The sequence below is a fragment of the Gopherus flavomarginatus genome, chromosome 3, assembly GCF_025201925.1.
Source record: "Gopherus flavomarginatus isolate rGopFla2 chromosome 3, rGopFla2.mat.asm, whole genome shotgun sequence".
In the NCBI taxonomy this organism is placed as follows: domain Eukaryota; kingdom Metazoa; phylum Chordata; order Testudines; family Testudinidae; genus Gopherus; species Gopherus flavomarginatus.
In genome coordinates, this window is record NC_066619.1 from 241,718,959 (window position 1) to 241,739,100 (window position 20,142).

Consider the following 20,142-nt stretch of genomic DNA (forward strand, 5'->3'; position numbering starts at 1 on the left):
GCCCCAAGCCCGAAGCTCCTTTTATACTTACACAGGTACGTCCAGACTGGCCACTTCTGTGTATAATGTTCAGAGGAGGGGGAGAGGTGGAAGGGAGATTATCTTGTATACAGCTTGTCCAGAATTTCCAACATGCTTCTGCTCTTGGGAGGGCTGTTCTTTTACACCCTGGAATCTCCTGCGGCGTCTCTTTCAGAGATTCCAGTCCAGGTCGGCTGCCTGTGGCTTCTTTTAATCTATCTACAAACTGGTGAAAAGGCTCAGAGGACCCTTGTCTAATACTAGTGAAGAACGACAAGGGTTTGCCAGTCATGGGAATACGACGAAACGCCCGCATGACTGAAAGTGCGGTGCGTTTGAAAGATTCTGCCGGGAGCACCAACTGTGCATCCACCTCTGCAAACCGCCCCGACCCATAAATCTGGTCAGGGATGATCTCTGCAGAGGAGCAGGCCAATGCTGCAGCCCGGAACTCACTGTCCCATACACAGTACTGGGCAGGAGATAAAATCATTCGGAACAGGTGTTTCCAATCTGTTGGCAACATAACATAGACTGTACCCAGCCCCTCAATGAGACCCTCCACATAAGTGGAGCGGAGGCCGGATTGGCGGACCCCGCTATTTATTTCCCTAATAACCTTGAATGGTAACGGGTGATGTGTAGCAACGTTCTCTCTGGCATCATTCAAGGCATAGGTAACGGGATAGAGGGCCGGGAGGTCTCCCTCCCATTCCTCCAATAAGGGGGAGGCATCTATCGCCATTGCCTGCTGAAGAGCGGCTTGCACCGCGCTCTGAGCCGGCGAGGACGAAAGAGAGGGAGGCGACGGCGAATCAAAAAGGGCAGGACTGGGGGCCGTCGCCTGCGCCCGAGGGGCAGGACAGGGGGTTTGAGGTTCCGTGACATAGGATGGAGATGGGGTAGGGGTGGGAGAGGCAAGCGGGGGCGCCTCCTTTCGCAAACGCCCGATTGCCTCTGCACAATGCTGCCACAGCAAAATGTACTGGATGGGTGCTCGCGGTTCTTTTAGGAATCGCTCACCCACAGTCTGCCAATCGGAAACCTCGAGAGATCCTCTCTCGGGGTACCAAGGGCATTTAACCTCTATGACATGGAGTAAATTTTCCACATGTCGCTGCGATGCTGCTGTGTGACCGGTTACCTTGAGTAATTGAACCAGCTCTTTCGCATGAGCCTTCTGTTGCACGGACAAATCCCCCCCCATACTCACAAGGGAGTGCGAAGACGCACTGTGGTGCACCACGGCTCGGCCGGCCGGTGGGTACGGAGGGCTGGTATCACGTCGGGGTCACCAGATGCGGGAAGGAACCAGACACAGACAGCTCGTTTGCTCAGGAAGGCGCCCCGTCAGCCGGCGTGGCAGCCCTTTTATTCTTTCTAGTTACATTGTCAGCATGAATCAGCATAAATCACAGCCTTGTTTACTTGTTTCTTACTGGCGGAGGATCTTCCTTATCTCCCTGCTTCTCACCCGCTGCTTGCAAGCGTGACGTGCTATGTTTTTCATTCTACTCAGGCATGTTAAGATCGGGGGGGTAACGGGGGGTTGCAGGGATTAACTATCTGGTGGTTTGCCAGCCAGGATCAATCCCTACATATTCCACTTTCTATACAATATTTCCAAGTTGGGCAGCTCTTTTATTATAAATTCTGTTTTAGGTGATTGTGAAAGAGGAAGTTTTCATATATTCTACCAAATAGCTTGGATCTTCCACTGAACGAAAGCAACTTCTGCAGTTAGTGTGCTACCACACAGGCACATATTACGCAACAGACTTGCAGATACCACAAAAGATGCTCTGGCAATAGACCAGAGGGCTGTTTATAAGCAAAAAGAAACCCAAATGGAATCACACACATGACGACTAAGCTAGCATCTAACTGAAAAGGCAAATTCCCTAAAATTGTATTTAACTTAGGGATGATCAGTGCAATCTCCTTGGCTATATGAGTAAACAATATTGGCTTTTTAGGACTTGTCTACACTTAAAACACAACAGTGGGACTGCTGCACCATGCAGCGGCCCTGCCATAGCACTCAGTGTAGACACTACCTACACCAAACAGGAGGGCTTTTCCATTCGGCATAAGTAATCCACCTCCCCAAGAGGTGGTAGCTAGGTTGACAGAAGAATTTTTCCAATCGACCTAGCACTGGCTAGAGGGGGCCTTAGGTCGGCTTAACAACCCCACTCAGAGGTCCAGATGTTTCACACCCCTGACTGACATTAAACTGACCTAATTTTTTAGTATAGACCAGACCTTGATGTCCAACAAAAGTAAAGAACAAAAATGTAGCATTTAGGAGTACTGCATTGCTCACTAAATAATGCCAACATGAATAAGAGTTGCAGATATTGGGAGGATACTATGTGAGAAAAATATTGGAAGAGGACTAAATTTGAAAAAGGAGTTCAGGAGAGCTGGCAGTTTCTCAGGGAGACAATACTAAAGGCACAATTGCAAATTATCCCAATGCGAAGGAAATATAGGAAGAATGGTAAGAGGGTATTACGGCTCTGTAGTGAAGTGGAGTGGCCTCCCTCCAGACTTGAGAGCGAGGGACCACTACCCTCCCCATGGTGGGCAGAGCCAGATCCACTCTACCTCCTTGCCAGAAATACCAAGGTAGGATAGGAAGTATAAAGGGAAGGCCCTGAAGCTCAGTTGAGTGGGAACCACAGAAGAAGACAGAGCTCTCCAGTCTGCTATCAACCGCTGCAGACGATCCTGTGCTGGACAGTGTCCTGCCTCTGGAGGAGACCGACCCCAGACAGGAGTTGCCAGGACTGCCATCTGCAGTATACCCTGAGGAGACAGGGGACCCTTAGACTATGAACCCCCTCTCCAAACTGTGGTAGGAAGTAGCCTGGAGAAACCACACTTTAGTCTGGTTTTCTTGCAAGAACAGGGGTCAGTGTGTTGCCGCTAGAATCCCTGCCGACCCAGAGGCAGAACACTCTGCCACTGTTAGAGCCGTGGGCTGGGAACCGGTGGAATCGGGTGGGCAAAATCTTACAAAAAGTGGAAACATGGATGAATTGCTAAGAAGATGCACAAAAGAATAGAATAAACATGTAGTGACAAAATCAGAAAGGCTAAGGCATAAAATGAGCTACACTTAGCAAAAGACAATAAAAGGAGGCTCTTTAAATACATTAGGAGCAAAAGAAAGACCAAGGGAAATGTATGTCCTCTACTTAGAGAAGGAGAGCTAATAAATTATGACAACAAGAAGATTGAGGTGTTTAATGTGTATTTTGCTTCAGATTTCACAAAAAAAGGTCAATCGTGACCAATCATTTAACACAATATTAACCACAACGGAGAAGAAATGCAAGCCAAAATAGGGAAACAACACGTTAATGAATATTTACATCAGTTAGATGTATTCAAGTCAGCACACTCTGATGAAATTCATCCAAGGGTACTTAAAGAATCAGCTGAAGAAATCTCGGAACCAATAGCAATGATTTTTGAGAATTCATAGAGGAGGGGTAGGATCCCAGAGGACCAGAGAAGGGAAAACATAACACCTATCTTTAAAAAGGGGAACAAAGAGGATCCAGGGAATGATAGACCAGTCAGCCTAACTTTGATATCTGGAAAGATACTGGAACAAATTATTAAAACAATAAATTTGTAAGCACCCAGAGGATATTAGTGTTATAAGGAATAGCCAGCATGGATTTGTCAAAAAGAAATCATGCCAAACCAGCCTAATATCCTTCTTTACAGTTATTTGCCCAGAAGATGGGGGGAACCATTAGATGTGATGCATCTTGATTTTAATAAGGCTTTTGATACAGTCCCTTTTGATACAGCAAACCAGGAAAACATGGTCTAGATGAAATTACTGTAAGGTGGGTGCAAAATTGGTTGAAAGATGGCACTCAAAGGAGTAGTTATCAGTGGTTTGTTGTCAAACTGGGAGGGGATATCTAGTGGGGTCCTGCAAGGGTCAGTCCCAAGTCCAATACTATTCAATATTTTCATTAATGACTTGGATAATGGAGTGAAGTAAGCTTATAAAATTTGCAGATGACACCAAACAGAGAGAGACTGCAAGCAGTCTGGAGGACAGGATTGAAATTCAAAATGACTTTGACAAATTAAAGAACTGATCTGAAATCAACGAGAAGTAGTTCAGTAAAGACAATTGCAAAGTACTACATTTATGAAGGAAAAATCAAACGCACAACTACTAAATGGGGAATAACTGGCTAGGTGGCAGTACTGCTTAAAAGGATTTGGGGGTTATAATTGATCACAAACTGAATGAGTCAACAATGTGATGAGGTTGCAAAGAAGGCCAGTATCATTCTGGGATGTATTAAGAGGAGTGTCATATGTAAGACCCAGGAGACAATTGTCTCGCTGTACTCAGCACTGGTGAAGCCTCCCCTGGAGTACTGTGTTCAATTCTGGGCGCCACACATTAGGAAAGATGTTGACAAAGTGGAAAGAGTCCAGACGAGAACAATAAAAATGATAAAAGGTTTGGAAAACTTGATGTGTGAGGGAAAGTTAAAGAAACTGGGCATATTTAGTCTTGAGAAAAGAAGACTGAGGGCAGACCTAGTAACAGTCTTCACATTTGTTAAAGGCTCTTATAAAGAAGATGGTGAACAATTTTTCTTCATTTCCACTGAAGGCAGGACAAGAAATAAATAGCTTAATTTGCAACAAGGGAGATTCAGGTCAGATAACAGGACAAACTTTCTAACTATTAAACTCTGGAATAGGATTCCAAGGGAGGCTGTGGAATCCGCTCCTGTGACCATTGTTGCCTGGGGAGGATCACACTGAGATTGCTCAATCAGGGCAAACTGCAAAGAATGATACAGATGATCCCCAAAACTGGTGGTTATTCTAGTAATTAGATTAACCAATCAAGCTACAAAACAGTTTCTACAATACCTTACTGGTTACCCTGAAGCCAAACACACAGTTCCCTTAAAGCAATCCAGCCCTGTGCTCCCACTCAGACAGCTTAGTCCAGGGGTCCCCAATGCGGTGCCCGCAGGTGCGCCCACGTACTAAGTGCACCCATGTACTGACCAGCGGACGAGCATCCGTCAAAATGCCGCCAAAATTTGGCAGCATTTTGGCGGCGATGCCTCTGGATGACGCCACTTATCAGCGGCATTTCGGTGGATGCTCGTCCGCCGCCACGGTCCTCCGTGGCTCGCCGTCTGGTGCCCACCAGACAAAAAAGGTTGGGGACCACTGGCTTAGTCAAATATGATGAGGATTACTGAAAATCTTGTTCATCAGAAAGTTCCATCAATCCCAGGGGAGTGGACAGGTTACCCACCACGTCACTGAATATTTCAGATATTTCCCAAATACATGCTTTCAGACAATTCTTATTACCTAAACTAAGATTTATTTAAAAAGGGGAAAAAAAGTATTATAGTTAAAAGGTTATACATAGAGACGTGAATAAGTCTTAGGTCAGTTTCATAGTAGAGATAGTGAGCTGCTGAATAGAAAAAGTTCTTTCCAGAATTGGTTCATCAGATTACAGTCCAAATATGCAGTCTATATATAGACTTTGTTTTAATTATTTCATGAGAATTAGCAGGCTAATCAAAACTGAAGCTGGAGACCTCAATCTTGTGACTCAAGCTTCTCCTAACCAAGCTTAAGCAGATCTGAGATACAGGATTGCGGCCCTAGAGTTCTTTTATAGATTTGTGGAAATCTATTGTTAGCCTCTTGACAGCAGGTATTCCTTGCGTGAAGAACAGTGGCTTTGAAGTAAAACCTATTTTCTATGTATACACAAATACTTAGTTGCATCAGCATAATATCCATTAATCAGTTCCTAGATAGTTTATTAAACTTCAAAAAGAAATATAGACAATGATGTTATTAAACTCAAGTTGCATCTAAATGTTAATATTCCCTTTTGATCTTTCAATCAATAGAATATAGTAACAGACAGGAACTATCTGGTTACATTGTTAACCTCTAACAAGATATGGGTAAACACAGACAAATATAATCACTATCTTCTTCTAATTCTCCAATAAGTCTACATTTCAAAGCTCTAGTCTATCTAACATGGCTTTGTTAGCTATTTATAAGGAACGGCCCTAATTTGTCTTTAAAGGTAGAATTTGGGTCATTCAGCCTACAAGTTGCTTACCCCTTTCTGGCTCGGTGTCACACCATCACTGGAGGTTTTAAAAACAGATTGGACAAACACATCAGGGATGATCTAGGTTCATTTGGTCCTGTCTCAGCGGAGGGGGCTGGACCTGATGATTTCTCGAGGTCCCTTCCAGCCCTACATTTCTATGATTCTAAGAATTCCTGTGAAGTGTGACTGCAGATGCCAATGAATTCTTCACAATAATGGACACATAACATATGCAGAGTAAACTTGGTCAGATCTAGACCTTTCTGGATGGTTATCTGCATTTCCAGCCTTTTACCATCTAAGAAAAGAAATGCAGAGAAGCTGAGTTTGGCGCATAAAAGACACTGCAGTTGATTCATCACCATGTGATAATCAGCTATTTGCTTAGTAAATGACTCAATGAACACAGAATTTCCTCAACTTGTATCTTATCAGATTCCTTATCTTGAGGAACGTATCTGACAAAGTGGGTATTCACCCATGAAAGCTCATGCTTCAATACGTCTGTTAGTCTATAAGGTGCCACAGGACTCCTTGCTGCTTTTACAGATCCAGACTAACACGGCTACCCCTCTGATACTTGACAATATATTTTTAGTGCGCTAGCTCAAGTCTGTCTTCAAGGGCTGGGAGGCTCGCTCCCAGCTGCTGTGAAGACACCTTATGGGGTGTGTGTGAGACAGCACAAGAAACAAGAGGTAAAGGAGAGGGAAGATGAACAAGGAAACAGGGGGTGCTATGACCATTCAAGTTGAAGGAAAGGGGAACTGACAACTAAATATTCAGATGTGTCAATACACATGTGCCCCAACAGTTTTACTGCTTTGAATGATTCTGTGGCTCACAAGGCATACCACTCAAACTTCTATGTTGAAATTGCTTGAGTGTAATATGCTCCACCACCACGCCCACCCCCAAAAAGTCAAAATGATGTTTTCCTAGAATTAGATAGGTAGTAATATAGTGGAACAACTTACATTTACTGTGTAAAATGAGTACTGCTACTGATAATGTGACAGAAGTTAAAACAAATACAGAGAAAAACCTGTTTCTGTAATAACATATCACAACATCAATGAGTTCTAGACAATATTGGAAAACTGACTTTCTCCTCAATATTTCTTTATCAAAGATCCAACATTGAAAATGGTTCTATCGTTCAAGCAAGTAGCAGCTGATCAATTTCCATTTTTAATACAAATAAGAAATCTTAATTTAATTGGAGAAAACCCTTCAGTTATTATTGCAACAATTCACTTTACAGCGACTCCAAAAAAGGCTACAGTCCTGTGTATATACATTTTTTCAGTATTTTTTTATCACCTTGCTTTGTGCAGATGTCAAAGTTATACCTTTTGCAAGTTACTTTAGCTTTCATCCAAAACAAATAAGAAGAGACTCATAAGCTAAAACCTGTCAATATTACTGGAGTCATGAGATTCAACAGAGCTGTTAGCTACTCTTCAACATAACCATTCCTCTGAGTGCAACAATTCCATATACTGATTCAATAGTAAAATATTTTGTTTTGTTTTTCCCTCCCCTAATTAAACAGATTCTCATTTAATGCTTGTTTACAAATTAAAATTTTTCTGTATTTTAAAAAGAATAAAAGCATTTTATATCAGTTCAGATATTCTTATATGAATCATGCTTTGAAGGAGAGAGCAAAGGAGATAAAGCCACACGAGACTATGTTCCAAACAACATTAAGGGTCTGAAATCCATAAAAGTAAATTCAGGTCAAACTGTTCAAGTGTTCTTCACTTATTGAGGGGGTCTGACAACAATGTGTGGCACAACAAAAAAGGAAGGGATGGAATTTCAGTCTAACTTTGAAACTACTATACTTTTGTGGGCTAGTCAATGCCATAATGTTTGTGACATTCTGTACCTTGGGGGAGCGCCCTGTAACCCCCATATTCCATATATATAATATTGTGATCTTACATATAAAGCATGCCTTGCAAGGTATCAGGGGAAAGCTTATGATCTGCTGAAAATCATTTTTCTATCCATACATGTATACCATTAATGCATATGAAGTTATGAGAATTGTGTTGTATGGTTGTCACTAAAACATGCTGTAAGCTGGGACATCAGCCAGATATTAGCTCCCCAGAGGCAACAGCAAAGTATGTAACCACCACCCAAGCAGGGTGTCAATCAACCCATCAACAATTATTGTCCAGCAAAGAAGTTACAATGCAGTGACTCATGTACATGAGCAGCAAAGAATCCTGTGGCACCTTATAGACTAACAGACGTTTTGGAGCATGAGCTTTCGTGGGTGAATACCCACTTCCTCATGCATGCATGGAGCACAGCTCCACTAGAATAATGTATTAAGTCATGCATGTGAGGAAGTGGGTATTCACCCACGAAAGCTCATGCTCCAAAACGTCTGTTAGTCTATAAGGTGCCACAGGATTCTTTGCTGCTTTTACAGATCCAGACTAACACGGCTACCCTCTGATACTTGACATCATGTACATGAGGCCATACAAGGGTAATTGCTCAACCTTGTCTGGAGACTCAGCAATGCCCACCCAGACATGCCTGGACTTTTGTTTTCCAAGCACATGGGCTAAAGGTATAAAACAGACACAGTGGCCACATGCTGTCCTTTCTCCTTCACCCACCTACACTGCAAGCAGCAAGGACACTCTGAAGACTCCAACTGATGGGACTGACCCAGATTTCAGGGGTGAAATCTGTGTATTATGAACTGCAATATCCCAGGGGGGAGAAGGGGGGAATTACTTAATCTAGATGTTGCCCAGTCTAATAGGGCTGAGAGTTTAGACTACATTCTTATATTTTCTTTTCTTTTGGTAACTAACTCTGACTTTTTGCCTATCACTTAATACCACTTAAAATCCACCTTTTGTAGTCAATAAATTTGTTTTACAGTTTATCTTTACCAGTGAGTTTGTATGAAGTGTGTAGCAAATATGCTCAGGTTTGCAAAGGCTGGTGTATATCCACTTTCCACTGATGAAGTGGTGAACCAATTAATACATTTGCACTATTCCATCTTGAGTGGCTCTGGGAGCATTCATGCAATCTAGCTGGGTGTGGGGCTTCACATGCGGTTGTGCTAAGTGATAACAGCGCCTGGAGGGGATTGCTGCTGGTCATTAGCAAGGCATTGAAAGAGACAGCCCAGGCTGGAGAGTTTTAAAGGGGCACAGTGGTCCCACGGTCCAAGGCTGCACCCTGGGGGGATCCCTCACAATGTTATTTGAGCATAGCTTGTTGTTATAATAAAAGATATATAATAATTACCTATATTGTTTCTCTAGATGTTCATAGAGCCCTGTAGTTCCATTTGTTCTCCTCCCTCAATATGTTCCAGGTAGATAACAGAACCTAAAGGAGGAAAAACACACATTAAAATAATTAATAAAAAAGTGAATGGTTGAAAAAACTGGATGTTAGACTGTATCCACAACTAGCATGTAAAACTAACTGTGGGCAAGTCTCAAAATACAAGTATAGAATAAATTTAGTTCAATGCGAAATGTACTTCGTTTTCATCCCATGACAGCTGGTGTTGGAGAAATGTTTTAAACGAGTCAAGGTCAGGATTTTGCCATTTACACCATCAAAGGACTCTCTCTTAAAAACAAAGAGAGAGAAGGTCATCAGGACCACCAATGTCCTCCCCTGTTGTCTTTTAGAATCCACTGGCTCATATGCCTATACTGATGCTGTTCAAAGAGGCATCAACAGAAGCCTTTGGCAATTGCTATACTGGTCTCCTATGGCGACCTTAGAAAGTGATACATGGCTTTAAGCACAGCTCCACTAGAATAATGTATTAAGTCACTTACTTGAGTATTTGCCTCAAAATGGCCTACAACAGCATTTCTCAAATGTGGCCACCGTGGCCACATGTGGCCACCAGGGGCTTTTCTTGCGGCCACAGCCTCCTGGGCTGTGATTGGAGTGGAGGGCAAAGCAGGGGCTCCTCCCTCTCCCTGGTGCTCCTGGATGCACCACCTTGGTGTTGTTTGCTGGGGCCGCCAGCAGGGACTGGGCCCTGACCACTTCTGGAGACACCTGGGTCACAATGCTGGAGCAGCAGGCAGCCAGTGTGTTTCCCACCTTCCCAGATGCAGCGACACTCAGACCACGGGGCTCCAGCTGCGTGGCGGCAGGCCACATCCTCCAGACATGGGGCTTCAGGCTCCAGCCTCCCGTGGCCACTCACTCACCCCTCTCACTGCCTCCTCTGATCTCCCATCCAGGGCTTAATTTGTCCCCAGGCTTGCAGGGGTGTGTAAGTCTGCTGTGAAAAGTACTACTTGTGTGTTTGTTAATATCTCTTTTCACAACAGCTATCAATACTAGCTATCAATAAATAAATTACAATGATTTGGACATGTGTATGTGCATATTTATTTGTTTTTCCTAAAGCTAATTAAGTATTTTAGGGGAAAGCATGAGAGTGACCACCAGCAAGAGTTGGTCGCCACACTCTGAGGCCACCAAATAATTTGTCCTGAGAACCCCTGACCTAGGAGCATGATGTTTCAGTTCTGGGCTAACTAACTGTAAGACATATTGGAGGATTCAAATGTGTTTTAGGTGGTTCCGTAGGACACAAGAGCACTAAGCAACAGTTGTGAACCTCGTCTTTGCCCTTTCCCTAATCATGCACAAGTATAAAAAACATCAAAAGATCACAGTCTAGGCATACCTTTAAATCACTGGGAGAAAACAACATATATAGTGACAAATTGCATAGATGGCATACAGAGTAAAAAGCAGCAGGAGGAAATTACAATGAGAGGAGTAACAGGGCCTGAATCCAATTTAGGTCAACATCCATAGCACAGTTACTCCTCAAGAGATAAGACATCTGAGAGGGGACCAGAGAAAGCTCAGATGCATCTTGACATCAGCTAGCCTACTTCAGCAAGAAGCAGCCGCCAGCTGATGTCTCAGATGTACTAAAGGTACAGTGAAGACCTTTTTGAGTCTCAGCGCACATAAACATTAAACACATTTTATTGCCCACTAGGGTTTTAAACCATGACAAACTGACATGGGGCTGAATATGCCTTTCCTTATCTATGCTGACCTCAAAGTCATGGCCACTGGAATAAAACACCTTCCCCTCTTGTGAGGTCCCAGAGCTCAGGCTCCAGTCCAAGCCTAAACAGCTACACAGAAATTTGATAGCCCTACACCCTTAGGTCTGCAAGCCCGTCATCTGACCTAGGCTAGCTGCAGGCATTTAAATGCTGTGTAGACATCCCCTAAGGAATTATCAGACTAAAGTCAGTAAGGAACTGAACTCAGAACACAGTGGAACAGTCTAACACCTTCTTCAGGTTCTCCAGTGACTCTCATCTTTGAAATCAAAGAGTTCTTGCCTAGCTGTGTGCTCAAAAGCAAAATATCCAAGAGTGGAAAATAAGAGATTATTTTATTTGGAAAAGCTATTTTTCTTACTCTTCTGAGGCCTGCTATGAAGACAATTCAGTATGATAAACAGGATCTGTAATCACAGAATCATAGAAATGTAGGACTGGAAGGGGCCTCAATAGGTCATCTAGTCAGTCCCTTGCACTCAACACAGGACTAAGTAATAACTAAGACCATTCCTCAGAGGTGTTTGTCTAATCTGTTCTTAAAAATCTACAGTTACAGAGATTCCACAACTTTCCTGGGCAATTTGTTCCAGTGCTTAATCATCCTGACAGTTAGGAAGCTTTCCCTACTGTAGAACCCAAACCTCCCTTGCTCCAGTTTAAGTTCATTGCTTCCTGTCCTATACTCAGAAGTTAACAAGAATAATTTTTTATCCTCCTCCTTGTAACAAACTTTTAGGTACTTGAAAACTATTATTTCCCCTCTTCAAGTATGTCTATACTACCTGCCAAATCCGCGGGCAGTGATCAATCCAGCGAGGATTGATTTATCCTGTCTAGTCTATAGGCGATAAATCGACCCCCGAGCACTCTCCCGTCACGAGAGGCGCAGAGTCGACAGGGAGAGCAGCAGCAGTGGACTCACCGCAGTGAAGACACCGTGGTGAGTAGATCTAAGTATGTTGACTTCAGCTACGTTGTTCATGAAGCTGAAGTTGTGTAACTTAGATCGACTCCCCTCCCCCACCCAGGGTAGACCAGGCCTTAGTCTTCTCTTCTCCAGACTAAACAAAAACATTTTTTTCAATCTTTCCTCATGCTTCATGTTTTTAGATCTTGAATCATTTTTGTTGCTCTCCTCTGGACTTTCTCCAGTTTGTTCTCATCTTTGCTGAAATATAGCACCCAAAACTGGTACCTGCTTTTAAATGAGCTGCATGCATGAGGATAAGTACATTAATAATTAAGTGTTTTAAATCTCGTTTGAACTCAGATTTTCAAACTCATACACAAAATACAAATATTATGTGCATACACTGTCCAATCCACCAACACAAATTAGGATTTACTTGCACAGAATTTTAGGTGTTTATATAGCCCTCATCACTATAGTAGATGAGTGCTTCACAATGATTAACAGATATTATCTTCAACATCATAGTGAGGTAGGTATGTATTATCCTAATTTTACAGATGGGAAACTGAGGCACAGGGTAGTTTGAGTGACATGCCCAAAGTCATACAGGAAATCTGTGGCTGAGCCAGGGCCTGAATTCAGGTCTACTAAGTCCATGTTTGGTGTTTTCACCACAAGACTATCCTTCCTCCCAAAAGTGAAAAAAAGTCAAATTCCCAAAAGAGTGTATGCACATCGTTTGACATGGGCTGCCTTGTGTGATGGAGCAGGAAGCAGGGCGGATTTGACCTGGGAATGTTGCAGGGGAGTTACATTGGGGATGGGGAACTTCCCTTGAAGGAAACTACCTGAGCTGTAACCTGAGCCAGGAAGGGGGTTGAGAGAAGTGACACCTTCTGCTTGGGAGACTGAACAAAAGAAAGAGCTGCTGGAGGAGTTTTTTATTTTTCAGTCTTAGGCTGGGTGGTACAACGCAGGGAACCCCAAGCTGGTGTCTAAGCTCCCTGAACCCCCCAGAAGGACTTGATTGAGGGATTATGGTTGTACTTATATGCTCCACTTGGGACTGTGCTCCTGTCATCTAATAAACCTTCTGTTTTACTGGCTGGCTGAGAGTCACTTCACAGTGAATCTCAGAAAGAGGCGTCCAGGGCCCTTACTTCCTCACACTCCATGACACCTTGTTTATCAAATTGTTACATTTCTAATGTCAAGTTACAGTGGGATTTTTTAAAATGCTCAGTGTCGATTTAACTCTGCTACCATTGGAGTCAATAGTAAAGCTCCTATTGAAGTCAAAGGAAGCAATGAGACCATTGCTGAGAACTTTTAAAGATATTACCCTTAATCTGTATTATCTATTATCTGTAAACAATATGAACATTCTCTGAAACCAGTTAAGAAATAAGTAACTCAATGATAGAGCTATAATTCCATGAAGGAGCTCTGAGTGACATCAAACCATGAGGGCGAAGCTCAAATCTGGCTATGGACTTCTAGCTCCATAATTTTAAAAATGGGCTTGTATTCCATTTTACAGTATATTATACACACATACACCAGGATGACAGATGCATGCACTGCAGACAAGGACTGCCCGCTGTCCTTTCCCTTGCTGTTGCCATTCCTGTCCTACCATAAATGTCTGTTTGGGGGGTTGTTTTTTTAAGGATAGCATTCCCTCCCACTCCAGTACCTTATCCTGCACAGTGTGGCTCTTGCCTCCCACTCCAATGAAAGCTTCTTGGAGTGACTCTCATTATGATTGCCTTTTCCCTGCCAGCTCTGACAACGATTTGGGGGGCAGGGAAAGGCAATTACCAGCAATTAGTTTAAATTTAGTTCACAGATGTAACATCACATCTGTGAAATTGAAGATTTTGGAAGACAGGCTGCAGGATGCTTAATACTTAAGTCCATGTATTATAGGACAGTTCTGCACCCCTAACAATGCCACAATTTTGTCCATGAATAGAAGTTCTGGTACTGCAGCTTCTGTATTCCAAGAACTACTCACTGGTCCATTTAGCCTAGGATCTTGCCTCTAGCAATGATGTGCTTGACTGAAAGAACAGTGATTATTTTAAAATCCTATTTGAAAATGTTGTGCTTACTATAGTTATTGAGTAACACCCAAGATTAATAGAAGTGAAAGCAGCTAGCAAAATTAATCTGTGTTTTACAGTTTATTTTCTTTGTGAATTTGACAGCACTTCGCATGTATTCACATCTATTTTCCCACTGTACAAAGACTTATGGACTGGTTTTGCCAAGACTCAATTGAGTAAAGTTACTCGCGTGTTTGAGTAGTTCCATTGTCTTTATTTGACATTATCTGTAACTTTTGAACCTAGGAAGTGCAATTCTTATTCATATGCGTCTAACACTTTAAAAAAATTGTCTATTATCCTTCAGCTTTAATATTAAAAAAGAAAATTGATGTGACCCTAGTAAAACTATAGACTTTCAGTTTGTACATTATTATTTAAATGTCATTGTGTGGGGATGCAGAACTAAATGATAAGAGACTATCCAGAAAATTGCAAGTGAAGAAAAAAAATGATTTAACTCTTAACAAATACATTCCCCCTCCCTCCGAGAATAAGTTATTTTCTTCATATGCCAAGAGGAGAACAAGTGTTCATGGAAACATCATGAATCTGCAGTTTCTGCAGATGTTCTACCGTGAAAAATTTTTAGCTTGATAATCAGTATCTTTAACATATTAATGTTCATAAAATGAAAAATTTAACTAAACTGTATCCTTTGAGATAGATGAAGCACATATGATTCTAATCTATTCTGGCTCTCATACTGTACCCATCACCATGATATCCAATGGTCTGATTATATATCCTCTAGTCAAACTTGCAAGTCTTTGCATATAATTTTCTGAATTAAATCAAAAGGGACAAAATTAAATTATATGTTACAGTAAATGTCACAGCTATTCATTGAAGCCCTGGACTCTAGCTTACCTAAAAGTGCTCTCCGTGTGGTAAAGCAGCTTAGAGTTGATTCTATTAAATTTCTACTTTGGCAGGCCATAAGATATTAACTTGTTAGAAAGATATAACCTTTCAATACAACAACACAACCTATTTTAGTTTTCTTTAAGCAAGACTAGGAATCAAGCTGCAACAACATACGTATTTAAGCAAAACTACATTCCCATCTTATGTACAAGAAATACTATGTTATACCACAACATCAAAAGAGAGCTTGAAGTTAATTGTAGCAATGTGTAAATTATATGTCAAAGAAGAAAAAAAGATTAAAATATATTTGATTATGATATGCTGACAACTGGAAATGCTGCTCCTCAAAAATTGAGCAAAACACTGTATGCTTTCCTTAAGTTTAAAGTAAATGTATGAGAACTCAAAGCTAACCAGTGGTTCAGTAAGTAGTTAAGAACCTGCTGTAATCCACACATCATTATCCACGTCCATAAAATACCAAGCAGAATTTTAAAAACCAATTTAAACTGTAATTATCAGTATTCAGACCCGGGCCCAGGCACCTAAATACCTTTGAGGATCTATCTGCCTCTTTAGGAACCCAAGTCCACCTCTTGAGGCACCAATGACATTTTTGAAAATCATCACACAGCATCTGCCTACCCCGCTAGGCACCTAAGTTTTGGTGGGTAGCATTTGCAGAGCCACCTATGCTTTGATGCTACCCCACAGCTAACAAGCAGCTTTAAGCCCTAGCTCAAGCTAGCTAGGGGGAAAACCTGTGGGGCCCAATCCTGCAGGTATGCTCTGAGCACTCTGAGCACACTTAAGACCTGTTGACACCTCACAGCAGCAGGGCCACATATAGACCAACAATAGATGAAAGGGGAACCACATAGCACCTGCACAAAAGAGGGTGAGAGTGAGAGATGTATTGACTGTGAGCAGGAAAGAGAGCAAGAGGAAAAAAAAAACCACAACAGTTTCAGCTGCTAGGGCACGGCCTACCAAGGCATCTAAGACAGGTCAGCCATTTAACTATAAGAGAGAGTTTGTGGCTGAGGATTCCAAGAGGACAGAGGTACCTTCTCTGGTCCATCAGCCAGGTCCACTTGGTCAACTGTTTAGGCACCTAAGTCCCTCTCCTTAGTGTTTCACTCTCAAGTAGCTTAGGGGGCTCTCTAACAAGCTGCTGGCTACGGAGGATCACTTTCTTAGGCACCTAATTCTCCCCATGCATCATACAGGGAGGCTGGACACCTAATTTAGGCTGAGTATTCCACTAAGTAGCAGGCCACCAAGGATATATGTCTACACTGCAAAAACATAGAACCAAAATAAATCAGAGCAGAAAATCTCAGAGCCCGAGTCTACAGACTCGGGCTTGCATTGCTTGTGCCATGAAGCTAAAAACAGCCATGCAAACATTCTGACTCAAGCTGGGGCTTGGGCTGTGAAGCCCATCTCCTTCCCGGGCTTCAGAGCATGAGGTGGAATGTCTACATGGCTAATTTTAGCACCATAGGATGACCTCAAGTCTGTAGACCAAGAACTTGCTGGCACAGGGTTTTTTTATTTTTGTTTTTTGGCAATATAGAATGTAGATGTACCCCAACATGTTAGTGCCCGCCAAGCTGAATGGAGCAACAACTAAGTATATGTGAGGATCTGGCTGGTGTTCTTAGCCCATGGGCCATGATCTTAAGATGAGCTGACAGAAGGTTTATATAGTTAGAAGACTGCCTCCCATTCACTGGTAGTTTAGTCAGGTCCCAAAGGTCAGCATTTTATTTAATCTATCACATGGAACAGATGGGATTTAGAGAAACAGAGAAGCATTTCTTGCAGCAACTACAAGGAGGTGGAAGAGGCTGTTGTTCCCTTGTCCAAACTGCCTATAGTGAGGAAGAGAAGTAGCATCTACCCACACAAGAAACTCTGTGAAAAGCACAGAAACTGATCCAAAGGACTGTAGGATGTGGTGTTTGAAGAAAAGCACAGTAATTTTGGATGACAGGGGGTAAGAGAAGGAAGATCACTCATCTATATTATGAACCTTTAAAGTTACTTTGAAATTAACAGCTTCTTTACCATCCATTGCAATGTGCCTTGCTATTTTAAAATAGAATATTTTTGGAGTATATTCAAATCTTGCCTGTCAGTGTTTGTAAGACAATGATGGGTAAGTGGAGTTCTATTCTCAGACCTGTAAGCACACAAATGACAGCCCAGTTCTTACACGTTACTCCATGCCAATAGATCACTTCATCTGTGCAGAGACACAGTGAAGTCTACGGGGGTCCACCAAGCAGAATCACTTGCAGGATAAGGGCCTATACATGCACAACCAAGAAAATAAATCCTATTCAAGAGCTGAAATGCAGAACTGTGGCTATTTATGGGAGAGTTTCTGAACTACGATAATGGAATTACTAAAATGTGTTTTACAAGATATTACACAGAATGATAAATTAACTGACTTTTCTAAAGCTATAGACACTGCAGTTCTCTAGAACAAATAAGTGTCTGTAGTTTTACAACCAATCACACATATATACATATATGTATTTGGAATTATGTCCAAACTGAAACAATGCTATTGTTCCTATTTGTCACTTCAGATGGTGTTCTAAAATATATTTTAAAAACTGTGCTCTTAAATACTAGGTCCAAGTTTTTTTTTGGCAATTCACAATTTAAGATATAGTTCTTAAAAATAATTTTCTGGTAGAAGTGTGTCATCAACTTGAAGTACAATTTTCATTTAGAACCCAATTCTGTTCCTGAAGTCAGCAGCAGAACTCTCACTCCAATATCATCATGCCACAGAATCTGATCCTGCAAACATTCTCTTTTTTATGTGATAGGATAGCAGATGAGTGATACTGGAACTATAACTTTAGGCATTTTAGTAGTTAAATTAAGCATACGTAATTGTTTGCAGGATTGGAGCTACACTTTCTCTTTCAAACTACATTTATCTAGCAATGATAAGCATATTTCTACGAATATGTTCCCCTCACATGTGCTACTGTTATGTCTCATCCTCACCCTAGTTCAAACACTCCACCCAATGAACAAAAATTAAGAATTGTAATCCACATATTACCTAGCAGTGCTACTATAAAAAAAAAGCAGGCACAATACACTTTTACTGACACTGAAGTGAGTTTCTCTTTTAAAAAGTGTGGTGGTACCTAACATAATATCAATACAAATGGTCTCATTTCTCTTGCTTTCCAATTATAAAAAGTAAATATATAAATGAAATAAAGATTCGTTATAATTTGTTCAATTTGTGCCCCATTAACTCCCTTTCAATTACACATTTCAAAATTCATCTTCAGTTATGCTAGAAGTCAACAGACAACAGCAGTGCATTTCCAAAGGCCTTGCAATTAAACAAATATGTAAAGAAAAAAGAGAACTGTTCTCTGCAGAAATCCTTGGGGGCTTTAAACCACCAATAACAACATTCTGCCAACATTACAAATATTGAACAACAAACAAAACAACAACTACAGAGATATCAAAACAGAGATCAATATCTATGAACTTTTCAAGAGAATACTCTGGCAACACAGGCTAAAGGAAAAAGAGAATATAATTCACATACCAATTTTATGGTGGAACATGTGGGAAGTCCACAACACAGTACAATAAAAAATTTTAAACATACCAGAAGCCAAAATACTGCTAGTTTTGGTTGCTTTTGTACAAAATTTTATTTTAGTTTGAGAGAGGCACAAATTTCTGCAGGCATTGGGAAAAAAACAACAGACTTCTCCCAGAGTAGGAAAGGGAAAGGCCAATAATGGAACTATAATGGCAACTTTTGTTGATTTTAAATTTTGAGAATACCAGAAGTCATCAGAAGTGAGATTGAACATTGTAGTATGAAGACCTATTTTTCCTGATCTTATTCCTCATATCCAAAATAAAAACACTCATGGAAAGAATCTTCAAGAAAAGGAAGTGGAGGTATTGTTTCCAGCAAGATTAAGCAACTGCCCATCATAAAAGAGTTTTTATTTTCTTGAACAACTAAATCCTGATCCTTGCAAACACTTAGGATATCTCTACACAGGAAAGTTATTATACTAGTATACAGTAAGATGAAATTTAAACTGATATCGTGATACCACTATAACTCCTGTGTGGCCACTCTTATTCTGGAATAAGGGTGATTTTTTTTTGTTTATTTATGTTGTTTTGGAAGAGGTTTAACTAAACCAAAAAAAGCCTCTCTTATCCCATAATAAGCATATCCACATGTGGAGTAATATCAGTATAACTTGTTAAAACTTTAATAAAAAGCAGATCATTTAAATTCAGTATTTGTCCTCTTGCATTAGGCTAGTATGTGTGCGCTAGATTAGGCTCCTCAGACCAGATTTCTGGCTCGACTGCCAGTGGGGCAGCAGGCTGCTCCTGCGTGTCAGGAGTGAGACACCCCGCTGTTCACGTCGGACTCCCCCACCCGCTGCCCAAACACACAAAGTTGAGTCACCTTTTGCACGAGTTTCAACACCACGCGATACTGACACAAGTTAAGTTCTCTCCCCCTCATCCCCAGGAGCTTCCTAGACGGGGCCGCCTGCTCCTCTGTACAGCGCCCAAGTCCAGCAGAGCGGCGGGATCGCTGCCCCTCGAGGCGCCCCCTCCCTGCAGCCTTCTATCTCCCGGCTGCCGAGCCATCAACCCGTCTCCCCTTCTCACCTCTCAGGGCCTGGGGGGGGGTCCCTCCCTCTCTCGTGGCCCCCGCTATGCCAGGGGAAGGGAGATGCAGTCACCGGGCAGCCCCCTCCCCGGCCACCTCTGCTGCAGGACTTCCCGGCTCCAAACCCCGAACTTGTCCCCCAGGGATCCAGTCCCCCCCCCCCCGCGCGCTCAGGGCGGCTTCATCCAGGCGGATGGAGGGGACCACAACCAGGGGAGGGGCCCTCAGCAACGCCCTCCGCCCAACCGCAGACTCCGCCTCGTCACTCGCGG

The 20,142-nt window shown here is 42.1% G+C and overlaps 1 protein-coding gene across 3 annotated transcripts in view; it reads right to left on the minus strand.

Annotated features, from left to right (window-relative positions):
* Nucleotides 1–20,142, minus strand: part of KLHL5 (kelch like family member 5) — a 145,120-nt gene extending 124,978 nt beyond the window's left edge. For 2 of the 3 annotated variants that reach the window (XM_050947615.1, XM_050947612.1), the window contains exons 1-2: nt 19,870–20,142; nt 9,461–9,544 (exon numbers count right to left, since the gene is read on the minus strand). The gene's annotated coding sequence lies outside the window, so the exon portion shown is untranslated. Of the gene's footprint in view, nt 1–9,460; nt 9,545–19,660; nt 19,747–19,869 lie in introns of those variants that run through there. The other variant, XM_050947614.1, reaches the window with a different exon arrangement.